We start from the raw sequence: 13,921 nt of genomic DNA, 5'->3' as shown, positions 1-13,921 counted from the left end.
GACGTGTTTTGTTATGATACCCAACAACTGTGCCAAGTATGGTTTAAATCGGTCCATAACCTGATATAGCTGCCATATAAACCGATCTTGGGTCTTGACTTCTTGAGCCTCTAGAGGCCACAATTCTTATCCGATCTGAATGAATTTTTGCACGAAGTATTTCGTTATGATATCCAACAACTGTGCCAAGTATGGTTGAAATTGATCCATAACCTGATATAGCTGTCATATAAACAGATCTGGGGATTTGACTTCTTGAGCTTCTAGAGGGCGCAATTCCTATCCGATTTGGCTGAAATTTTGCATGACGTATGAGTGCACAATTCTTATCCGATTGGAATGGAATTTCGCACGACGTGTTTTGTTATGATACCCAACAACTGTGCCAAGTATGGTTTAAATCGGTCCATAACCTGATATAGCTGCCATATAAACCGATCTTGGGTCTTGACTTCTTGAGCCTCTAGAGGCCACAATTCTTATCCGATCTGAATGAATTTTTGCACGAAGTATTTCGTTATGATATCCAACAACTGTGCCAAGTATGGTTGAAATTGTTCCATAACCTGATATAGCTGTCATATAAACAGATCTGGGGATTTGACTTCTTGAGCTTCTAGAGGGCGCAATTCCTATCCGATTTGGCTGAAATTTTGCATGACGTATTTTATTTTTACTTTCAACAACTGTGTCAAATAAGGTTCAAATCGGTTCATAACCTGATATAGCTGCCATATAAACCTATCTGGGATCTTGACTTCTTGACCCCTAGAGGTTGCAATTATTATCCGATATGCCTGAGATTTTGTACAATGGATCCTCTCGTGACCATCAATAAACGTGTTTATTATGGTCCGAACCGGACCATATCTTGATATCGTTTTAATAGCAGAGCAACTCTTTTCTTATATCCTTTTTTGCCTAAGAAGAGATGCCGGGAAAAGAAGTCGACAAATGCGATCCATGGTGGAGGGTATATAAGATTCGGCCCGGCCGAACTTAGCACGCTTTTACTTGTTTTTACTTTCAACAACTGTGTCAAATAAGGTTCAAATCGGTTCATAACCTGATATAGCTGCCATATAAACCTATCTGGGATCTTGACTTCTTGACCCCTAGAGGTTGCAATTATTATCCGATATGCCTGAGATTTTGTACAATGGATCCTCTCGTGACCATCAATAAACGTGTTTATTATGGTCCGAACCGGACCATATCTTGATATCGTTTTAATAGCAGAGCAACTCTTTTCTTATATCCTTTTTTGCCTAAGAAGAGATGCCGGGAAAAGAAGTCGACAAATGCGATCCATGGTGGAGGGTATATAAGATTCGGCCCGGCCGAACTTAGCACGCTTTTACTTGTTTTAATTTGTTTCTTTACTTGGTACCCAACATTTGAATATTTAATTCTAAAGTTCTTGATAATATAGAATTTCTCTAAGGTCCAAAAGTTCTCTAATTCACTTTCTACTCTGCAGCAACCAAAAAACGATTAAGAACAAAACCGTATGCCTTCATTCCTTCAATAAATTTATTTTAATTTCCAATAAATGTCTTTTCGATTACCCTTTTAATAATTTCAATTAATCCCTAAAGAACTACACCTTGAAATAAAATGCGAATAATTAAATTTCAATCATGCCCCAAGGGCAAATAATTTATAACATTTTACGTATCTTGTACTTCACACTCTTCAGCCCAAACGCTTTTAGCGGCGACATCAACGTCATTAGCAAAAACAACGTTCAGTTGTATTCATATCTTAGTTATACTTTGCTTTGGTTTTCCTTTCATCCAATTTCTTGGTTAAAGTTTTCTCAACAAACTTTGCTGTCGCATTCAAATCCTGGGGCAAAAAATCTTAAAGAGCCAAAGCCACTTAAAATTTGGTAAATATTTAATGTTGCTACGACATTGCTTGTAATGCGCATATCTATATCTTTCAAAGTTGTCAACAGAATATTTCACCTTGAAAGCAAAAGGAAAACATAATTTTTATACCCTCCACCATAAGATGGGGGGGTATACTAATTTCGTCATTCTGATTGTAACTACTCGAAATATTCGTCGGAGACCCCATAAAGTATATATATTCTTGATCGTCGTGAAATTTTATGTCGATCTAGCTATGTCCGTCCGTCTGTCCCTCCGTCCGTCCGTCCGTCCGTCCGTCTGTCTGTCGAAAGCACGCTAACTTCCGAAGGAGTAAAGCTAGCCGCTTGAAATTTTGCACAAATACTTCTTATTAGCGTAGGTCGGTTGGTATTGTAAATGGGCCATATCGGTCCATGTTTTGATATAGCTGCCATATAAACCGATCTTGGGTCTTGACTTCTTGAGCCTCTAGAGTGCGCAATTCTTATCCGATTGGAATGAAATTTTGCATGACGTGTTTTGTTATTATATCCAACACCTGTGCTAAGTATGGTTCAAATCGGTTCATAACCTGATATAGCTGCCATATAAACCGATATGGGGTCTTGACTTCTTGAGCCTCTAGAGTGCGCAATTCTTATCCGATTGGAATGAAACTTTGCACAACGTGTTTTGTTACGATATCCAACAACTGTGCCAAGTATGGTTGAAATCGGTCTATAACCTTATATAGCTCTCATATAAACCGATCTTGGGTCTTGACTTCTTGAGCCTCTAGAGGGCGCAATTCCTATCCGATTTGAATGAATTTTGGCACGTAGTATTTTGTTATGATATCCAACAACTGTGCCAAATATGGTTCAAATCGGTCCATAACCTGATATAGCTGTCATATAAACAGATCTGGGGACTTGACTTCTTGAGCTTCTAGAGGGCGCAATTCCTATCCGATTTGGCTGAAATTTCGCAAGACGTTTTTTATTGTTACTTTCAACAACTATGTCAAATAAAGTACAAGTCGGTTCATAACCTGATATAGCTGCCATATAAACCGAACTGGGATCTTGACTTCTTGAGCCTCTAGAGGTCGCAATTATTATACGATTTACCTGAAATTTTGTACGACGGGTTCTTTCATGACCATCAACATACGTGTTTATTATGGTCTGAATCGGTCCATAGCCCGATACAGCTCCGATCTCTCTATTTTACTTTTTGAGCTCACAAAGAGCGCAATTCTTACTCGAATTGGCTGACATTTTACACAGGTCTCCAACATATAATTTAATTGTGGTCCAAACCAGACCATATCATGATATCGCTCTAATAGCAGAGCAAATCTTTACTTATAGCCTGTTTTGCCTAAGAAGAGATGCCGGGAAAAGAACTCGACAAGCGCGATCCATGGTGGAGGGTATATAAGATTCGGCCCGGCCAAACTTAGCACGCTTTTACTTGTTTAAATATTCACCTACATTTGCTGAGAGTAGTCAAGAATCGCGCACATAGTGATGATGGCAGGAAAATATGACTTTTAGTGTGACAAAAAAAGAAGAGCGTTTTCCATTAGTTGCGTTGTTGTCTAATAAAGATAATGGCTTGAAAAGATGTCAAGGATTTCGTTGCGCCATTCCTTTGCCAAGACTTTAACCGGAGGCTGCTGCAACAAAATTAGAGTATGAAATTCTTATTTGAGATAGGCAAAAGTTTTTTGACAAAATTACTAGTGATTTTAATATAAGCACAAGATTTACTGCATGTGTTACACATTGTTGAATTGTCGTATTTCACATCTGTTACAAATTTGTGTATTAAAGATAATTGAGTATAGGGGTTTGTAGAAAATAATCGAATTGAGAAAATATTAGCATTGCAATTTCGAACTTATATCTGGTAGTGACAGCTGTGTCATTGTGTATCGCATGGGTGACAAATGTGAACAGTATAGTCAATTATTTAATTCAATTGCAGTTTATTTATTGCCTTATTCATTTTGCCATTCTGTTAACAGCACATCGAAATTTCGACAACAAATTCTTATTCGTCGTAAAAATTGAAAACCATGATCGTCCGTCCGTCAGTCCGGCAATCTATACTTATGTCTTTTTAAATTCCGGAACATTCTTTAAAACTAAAGATAAAATTCAGAAGATTTGCTCAGATTCTTTTTGTCCATAATGGATTTTGTTAGAAATTTGGAAGAAGTCAGTCATGGCCCATCTATTCGACTTTATGGCTGGTCAAAAAGGAAAAGCAGAAGTCGTGCAGAATCGACTATATAATACCTTACACCATCGACCCTACACACAAAAAAAAAAAAAAATAAAACGTTTGGGAAACTTTTACGAAAAACAAAATTTTTTATCAAGATTAATTGATAACATTATAAACTAGCTGACCCGGGCCCGCTCCGCTTCGCCTTCTTTTACTTTATATGGAACAAAAGTTTTCTTGGAATAGTTACTTTCGACAATTAAAGAGCTTTTAGTGAAATACCATGCTACGAATATAGTATATCGCTTGACTAATTGTTTAACAATATATTTACCTTTATCTTTATTGGTCTACGAATTTAAGTTTGAATGGAAGGTGTACTCCATTCTTAAAATACTTCGTTTCAGCCCGATATTCTCATGATGTCTGATTAAGTGGTGTTTTCGTTGTTTGGTTTCCTGAAACATATCAACTTCGGTGGTCCCCCAGACACTTGGCCCTGAAAAAATATACAACATCGTGCTCTTCTTTCAAATACCATTTATTTAAACCCCATATTGCCATTAGTTTAGGGAAGTTTACACGATGAGGCGTCATCCAAACACATGGCCAAATATAGGTTATCAAATTCGTTTTCTAATATTAAATACCACATATTGGCATGCTCGAAAAAATGTTTACCTTTGCGGGGTGTTTTGGGAAAGGGGTGATGCCCTAAATACATGGTCCTAAATTTGGATATCAAATTCGTATTCTACTCCCAAATACCTTTATTTGAGCCCCATTTTGCGATGGTCACTAAAAAATGCTGCTTATGGGGTATTTTGGGAAAGGGGTTGACCCCCAAAAATTGGTCCCGAAAGTGGGTATCAATTCTTGCTCTACCCCCCATTACCTTTCGTTTAATTTCCACATTGACATGGTGGGTAAATATGGCCGATTTAGGGGTGTTTTGGGGATTGGGGTGGTCCCCCAAACACTAAGCCCGGAAAATATATCAGCAACGTGCTCTATTCTCATATATCTATATATCATCTATTTGAACCCCATATTACCATTGGCCCCAAAATTGAATATCAAATTCGTACAAATCTCATTAAACTCCTTATTGCAAAAGTCAGCAAATATGTCCGGTTTGGGGTATTGGCCCTAAAAACTATAAATATTTAGTTCCACTCTCTTTACGACCCAAATAGTCTTGGTGAGCAAATTCGTCCTATGTGGGCGTTGTTATGGCGGTGGGACGTCCCCTAGACAGTTGGTCCCTAATGTTGATATCAGATACGTGGTCTACTCGAAAATACCTTTAATTTGAGCCCCATATTTCCATAGTCGGCAAACGTGACCGGCTTGGAGGGTGTTTTGGGAGATGGGCGGCCACTCAGTGAGTTGGCCTTGGAAATATAAATCGAATTCGTGATCCACTCTAAAAACCCTCTTATTTGAGCCTCATATTGCAAAAGTCAGCAAATACTTACTATTTGGGTATTGTTGTGAGGGTGGGGTGGCCCCATAGACACTTTTATCAAATATTGATATCAGATTCGTGCTTCACTCCCAAAGACCTTTCGTTTGAGCTCCATATGGCTATGGTCGTAAATTTGTCCCCTTTGGGGGATGTTTTTGGGGAGAGGCGGCCCCCCAAACACTTGCTTCAATATTTGGATATCAGATTCCAATTCTCCACTCAAACACCTTTTATTTAAGTCCCATATTCCCATGGTCAGTAAATAAGTCCTGTTTGGGGGGTGTTTTGGGGAAGGTTTCCACCCCCTAGAAACGTGGTCCCACATTTGAATACCAGATTCGTATTCTACTCGCAAATACCTTTCATTTGAGTCCCATATTGCCATGATCGGTAAATATGTCCGTTTTAGGGGTGTTTTGGGGGTTGGGTGGTGTTGTGGGGGTGGGGTTGCTCCATAGACACTTTTCCGGAACATTGATATCAAATTTGTGCTTTTCTCCCAAATACCTTTCATTTGAGCCCTACGTGGCTATGGTCGTAAATGTGTCCACTTTGGGTTAGGCTTTTGGGGAGAGGCGGCCCCCCAAACACTTGGTCTCATATTTGGATATCAGATGCTAATTCTACACTCAAACACTTTTTATTTAAGCCCCATGTTCCCAAGGTGAGTAAATAAGTCTTGTTTGGGGGTGTTTTGGGGAAGGGGTGGACCCCCAGAAACGTGGTCCCACATTTGGATATCAGATTCGTATTTTACTCGCAAATACCTATAATTTGAGTCCCATATTGCCATGGTCGGTAAATATGTCCGATTTAGGGATGTTTTAGGTGTTGGGGTGGTCTCCCAAGCACTTAGTTCGACAAATGGATATCAGATACGTTTTCTTATCCTAAACACCTTTCATTTGAATCCCATATTTTCGTGATTGATCTAAATATATATTTGGAAGGTTTTAGGGTGGGGCGGCTCCCCTAGGTACCCCATCCGAAATTTGGATACCGAATTTTTATTTTTAGGGTACTATTGGGTTGCCCTAAAAGTAATTGCGGATTTTTCATATAGTCGGCGTTGACAAATTTTTTCACAACTTGTGACTCTTTAATTGCATTCATTCTTCTGTCAGTTATCAGCTGTTATTTTTAGCTTGCATTAGAAAAAAAGTGTAAAAAAGTATATTTGATTAAAGTTCATTCTAAGTTTTATTAAAAATGCATTTACTTTCTTTTAAAAATCCGCAATTACTTTTTGGGCAACCCAATATATTCTAATCTGGACCGATCTGGGTCAAATTGGAGAATGAAGTCGAAGGGCCAATTTAACTCACTGTTCAAAATTTCGGCGACATCGGACAAAAATGCGCCTTTTATGGGCCCAAAGCCTCAAATCGAGAGATCGGTCTATATGGCAACTATATCTAAATCTGGACCGATCTGGGCCAAATTGAAGAAGAATATCGAAGGGCCTTATATTGGGGCTATATCAAGATATAGTCCGATATAGCTCATCTTCGAATTTAACCTGCTTATGGACAAAAAAAGAATCTGTGCAAAATTTCAGCTCAATGTCTCTATTTTTAAAGACTGAAGCGTGATTTCAGCATACAGACGGACGGACATGGGTAGATCGTAGAATATATATACAATACTTTATAGGATCGGAAATGGATATTTCGATGTGTTGCAAACGGAATGACAAAATGAATAAACCTCCATCCTTCGATGGTGGGTAGAAAAATAAAACACAAACCACAAGAATTAGGATGATAGAAATGTTTGGTTTTTTATTCCAAGTGGATTGACGATCGTACCAGTATGAAGACTAATATTGAACAAGAAGGTATTCAAAGCTGTCGGAAGTAGCTTCGTCGGTATGACATTTTTATACCCTACACCACTATTGTGGTACAGGGTATTATAACTTAGTGAATTAGTTTGTAACACCCAAAAGGAAGAGAGAGATTAGAATCACTTTCTGATTCGATTTAGCTAACTGTCTGTCTGTCCGTCCGTCTGTCTGTCCGTCTGTCCTTGATAATTTGTGTACAAACTACAGGTCGCAATTTTCATCCGATCGTCTTCAAATTTGGTATGGGCATGTTTTTCGGCCTAGAGACGAAGCCTATTGAAATTGGAAAAAATTGGTTCAGATTTGGATATAGCTTCCATATATATGTTCGTCCGATTTGCTAATAATGCAATAAAATAGTCATTTATTAACCGGTTTGCTCGAAATTTGGCAGGAAGGATTTTCTTATGACTCTCGATATTAATGGTATATGTCATAGAAATCGGTTCAGATTTGGATATAGCTCTCATATATATGTCCGATTTCCAGTAACACAGCAGTAAAATAGCCTTTTTTTGACCGATTCTCTTTAAATTTGTTGTGAAAAATTTTCTTCTGACTCTCAATAATACTGGCAAATTTCATAGAAATCGGTTCAGATTTGGATATAGCTTCCATATATATGTTTGTCCGATTTGCAGTAATGCAGCAATTAAATGGTTATTTGTCAACCGATTCTCTCGAAATTCGACAGGAAGTATTTTCTTATGACTTTCGATATTACTGGTGAATTTTATTTAAATCGAATTTTGTACATCGGTTTCCTCGACGAATTCCACAATATCTATAAAGTTTGGTCGAAATCGGTTCAAATTTAGATATAGCTTCCATGTATTTGTTCGTCAGATTTTGGATAATTTGTTGTCATTTGTCAATCGTAGTTATTACATTTTGAACATATTTGCTTTGCTAGAAATTTGATACAGGAATTTAATAATATATCTGGATACATCAAATTTGTTTCAGAATTAGCGTTTATAGGGTAGGTGTAGGGTATTATAAAGTCGGCACCGTCCGACTTTTGCCTTTCCTTACTGGTTTTTTCGTTAAATCTATGCTGTCACTGATGATAGCCTTGCATTTTAGATTGACGTTTGTAAAAACAAAGGAATCCCGGGTGATTAGTCGCTTTGATTTAGTAAATTTAGAACATAGGATTAGTTAAAATTAACAAGTAAAAGCGTGCTAAGTTCGGCCGGGCCGAATCTTATATACCCTCCACCATGGATCGCATTTGTCGAGTTCTTTTCCCGGCATCTCTTCTTAGGCAAAACAAGTAAAAGCGTGCTAAGTTCGGCCGGGCCGAATTTTATATACCCTCCACCATGGATCGCATTTGTCGAGTGGTTTTCCCGGCATCTCTTCTTAGGCTAAAAGGGATATAAGAAAAGAGTTGCTCTGCTATTAAAACGATATCAAGATATGGTCCGGTTCGGACCACAATTAAATTATATGTTGGAGACCTGTGTAAAATTTCAGCCAATTCGTATAAGAATTGCGCCCATTGGGGCTCACGAAGTAAAATAGAGAGAACGATTTATATGGGATCTGTATCGGGCTATAGACCGATTCTGAACATAATAAACACGTTTGTTGATGGTCATGAGAGGATCCGTCGTACAAAATTTCAGGCATATCGGATAATAATTGCGACCTCTAGGGGTCAAGAAGTCAAGATCCCAGATCGGTTTATATGGCAGCTATATCAGGTTATGAACCGATTTGAACCTTATTTGACACAGTTGTTGAAAGTAAAAATAAAATACGTCATGCAAAATTCCAGCCAAATCGGATGGGAATTGCGCCCTCTAGAAGCTCAAGAAGTCAAATCCCCAGATCTGTTTATATGACAGCTATATGAGGTTATGGACCGATTTCAACCAAACTTAGCACAGTTGTTGGATATCATGACGAAATACTTCGTGCAAAAACTCATTGAAATGGACCGATCTGGGCCAAATTGAAGAAGAATATCGAAGGGCCTTATATTGGGGCTATATCAAGATATAGTCCGATATAGCTCATCTTCGAATTTAACCTGCTTATGGACAAAAAAAGAATCTGTGCAAAATTTCAGCTCAATGTCTCTATTTTTAAAGACTGAAGCGTGATTTCAGCATACAGACGGACGGACATGGGTAGATCGTAGAATATATATACAATACTTTATAGGATCGGAAATGGATATTTCGATGTGTTGCAAACGGAATGACAAAATGAATAAACCTCCATCCTTCGATGGTGGGTAGAAAAATAAAACACAAACCACAAGAATTAGGATGATAGAAATGTTTGGTTTTTTATTCCAAGTGGATTGACGATCGTACCAGTATGAAGACTAATATTGAACAAGAAGGTATTCAAAGCTGTCGGAAGTAGCTTCGTCGGTATGACATTTTTATACCCTACACCACTATTGTGGTACAGGGTATTATAACTTAGTGAATTAGTTTGTAACACCCAAAAGGAAGAGAGAGATTAGAATCACTTTCTGATTCGATTTAGCTAACTGTCTGTCTGTCCGTCCGTCTGTCTGTCCGTCTGTCCTTGATAATTTGTGTACAAACTACAGGTCGCAATTTTCATCCGATCGTCTTCAAATTTGGTATGGGCATGTTTTTCGGCCTAGAGACGAAGCCTATTGAAATTGGAAAAAATTGGTTCAGATTTGGATATAGCTTCCATATATATGTTCGTCCGATTTGCTAATAATGCAATAAAATAGTCATTTATTAACCGGTTTGCTCGAAATTTGGCAGGAAGGATTTTCTTATGACTCTCGATATTAATGGTATATGTCATAGAAATCGGTTCAGATTTGGATATAGCTCTCATATATATGTCCGATTTCCAGTAACACAGCAGTAAAATAGCCTTTTTTTGACCGATTCTCTTTAAATTTGTTGTGAAAAATTTTCTTCTGACTCTCAATAATACTGGCAAATTTCATAGAAATCGGTTCAGATTTGGATATAGCTTCCATATATATGTTTGTCCGATTTGCAGTAATGCAGCAATTAAATGGTTATTTGTCAACCGATTCTCTCGAAATTCGACAGGAAGTATTTTCTTATGACTTTCGATATTACTGGTGAATTTTATTTAAATCGAATTTTGTACATCGGTTTCCTCGACGAATTCCACAATATCTATAAAGTTTGGTCGAAATCGGTTCAAATTTAGATATAGCTTCCATGTATTTGTTCGTCAGATTTTGGATAATTTGTTGTCATTTGTCAATCGTAGTTATTACATTTTGAACATATTTGCTTTGCTAGAAATTTGATACAGGAATTTAATAATATATCTGGATACATCAAATTTGTTTCAGAATTAGCGTTTATAGGGTAGGTGTAGGGTATTATAAAGTCGGCACCGTACGACTTTTGCCTTTCCTTACTGGTTTTTTCGTTAAATCTATGCTGTCACTGATGATAGCCTTGCATTTTAGATTGACGTTTGTAAAAACAAAGGAATCCCGGGTGATTAGTCGCTTTGATTTAGTAAATTTAGAACATAGGATTAGTTAAAATTAACAAGTAAAAGCGTGCTAAGTTCGGCCGGGCCGAATCTTATATACCCTCCACCATGGATCGCATTTGTCGAGTTCTTTTCCCGGCATCTCTTCTTAGGCAAAACAAGTAAAAGCGTGCTAAGTTCGGCCGGGCCGAATTTTATATACCCTCCACCATGGATTGCATTTGTCGAGTCCTTTTTCCGGCATCTCTTCTTAGGCAAAAAAGGATATAAGAAAAGAGTTACTCTGCTATTAAAACGATATCAAGATATGGTCCGGTTCGGACCACAATTAAATTATATGTTGGAGACCTGTGTAAAATTTCAGCCAATTCGTATAAGAATTGCGCCCATTGGGGCTCACGAAGTAAAATAGAGAGAACGATTTATATGGGATCTGTATCGGGCTATAGACCGATTCTGAACATAATAAACACGTTTGTTGATGGTCATGAGAGGATCCGTCGTACAAAATTTCAGGCATATCGGATAATAATTGCGACCTCTAGGGGTCAAGAAGTCAAGATCCCAGATCGGTTTATATGGCAGCTATATCAGGTTATGAACCGATTTGAACCTTATTTGACACAGTTGTTGAAAGTAAAAATAAAATACGTCATGCAAAATTCCAGCCAAATCGGATGGGAATTGCGCCCTCTAGAAGCTCAAGAAGTCAAATCCCCAGATCTGTTTATATGACAGCTATATGAGGTTATGGACCGATTTCAACCAAACTTAGCACAGTTGTTGGATATCATGACGAAATACTTCGTGCAAAAACTCATTGAAATCGGATAAGAATTGTGCCCTCTAGAGGCTCAAGAAGTCAAGACTCAAGATCGGTTTATATGGCAGCTATATCAGGTTATGAACCGACTTACACCATACATGGCACAGTTATTGGGTATCATAACAAAACACGTCGTGCGAAATTTCATTCCAATCGGATAAGAATTGCGCCCTCTAGAGGCTCAAGAAGTCAAGACCCAAGATCGGTTTATATGGCAGCTATATCAGGTTATATACCGATTTGAACCATACTTGTCACAGTTGTTGGATATCATAACAAAACACGTCGTGCAAAATTTCGTTCTGATCGGATAAGAATTGCGCACTCTAGAGGCTCAAGAAGTCAAGACCCTAGATCGGTTTATATGGCAGCTATATCAAAACATGGACCGATATGGCCCATTTACAATACCAACCAACCTACACTAATAAGAAGTATTTGCGCAAAATTTCAAGCAGCTAGCTTTACTCCTTTGGAAGTTAGCGTACTTTCGACAGACAGACGGACGGACGGACGGACGGACAGACGGACGGACATGGCTAGATCGACACAAAATGTCGCGACGATCAAGAATATATATTCTTTATGGGGTCTCAGACGAATATTTCGAGTAGTTACAAACAGAATGAAGAAATTAGTATACCCCCCATCTTATGGTGGAGGGTATAAAAAGGATATAAGAAAGGATTTGCTCTGCTATTAGAGTGATATCAAGATATGGTCCGGTTTGGACCACAATTAAATTATATGTTGGAGACCTGTGTAAAATGTCAGCCAATTCGAATAAGAATTTCGTCCTTTATGGGCTCAAGAAGTAAAATAGAGAGATCGATTTATATGGGAGCTGTATCAGGCTATATTCCGATTCAGACCATAATAAACACGTATATTGATGGTCATGAGAGAATCCGTCGTACAAAATTTCAGGCAAATCGGATAATAATTGCGACCTCTAGAGGCTCAAGAAGTCAAGATCCCAGATCGGTTTATATGGCAGCTATATCAGGTTATGAACCGATTTGAACCATATTTGGCACAGTTGTAGGATATTATAACAAAATACTACGTGCCAAAATTCATTCAAATTAGATAAGAATTGCGCCCTCTAGAGGCTCAAGAAGTTAAGACCCAAGATCGGTTTATATGACAGCTATATAAGGTTTTGGACCGATTTGAACCATACTTGGCACAGTTATTGGATATCGTAACAAAACATGTCGTGCGAAATTTCATTCCAATCGTATAAGAATTGCGCACTCTAGAGGCTCAAGAAATCAAAACCCCAGATCGGTGTATATGGCAGCTATATCAGGTTATGGACCGATTTGAACTATACTTGGCACAGATGTTGGATATAATAACAAAACACGTCGTGCAAAATTTCATCCCAATCCGATAAGAATTGCGCACTCTAGAGGCTCAAGAAGTCAAGACCCAAGATCGGTTTATATGGCAGCTATATCAGGTTATGGACCGATTTGAACCATACTTGGCACAGTTGTTGGATGTCATATCAAAACACGTCGTGCAAAATTTCATTCCAATCGGATAAGAATTGCGCACTCTAGAGGCTCAAGAAGTCAAGACCCAAGATCGGTTTATATGGCAGCTATATCAAAACATAGACCGATATGGCCCATTTACAATACCAACTGACCTACACTAATAAGAAGTATTTGTACAAGATTTCAAGCGGCTAGCTTTACTCCTTCGGAAGTTAGCTCGCTTTCGACAGACAGACGGACGGACGGACGGACGGACGGACGGACAGACGGACAGACGGACGGACGGACGGACGGACAGACGGACGGACATGGCTTGATCGACATAAAATTTCACGACGATCAAGAATATATATACTTTATGGGGTCTCAGACGAATATTTCGAGTAGTTACAATCAGAATGACGAAATTAGTATACCCCCCATCTTATGGTGGAGAGTATAAAAACGTAATGCAAGAGGACGGCTTTTGTTTATGTGATTTGGCATAAACATTGCCGCCCGCCTTGCAGCATATGTGCATTGTAAATTACCATGTCATACCTATAGTATTGCTTCCGCAGATATAGTTAATTTAATAATTCATTAAGATTTGTATGATCAAAAGTATAATTTAAGATATTAGTTCAATTCAATCCAATTAATTTCGTATGTTTAGTTTATAAATTCATGTAATTTGTAATAAATTTAACTTATTTACTAAATGTT

Source organism: Stomoxys calcitrans, chromosome 1, assembly GCF_963082655.1.
Source record: "Stomoxys calcitrans chromosome 1, idStoCalc2.1, whole genome shotgun sequence".
Taxonomy (NCBI): domain Eukaryota; kingdom Metazoa; phylum Arthropoda; class Insecta; order Diptera; family Muscidae; genus Stomoxys; species Stomoxys calcitrans.
This window is presented reverse-complemented; position numbering follows the sequence as displayed.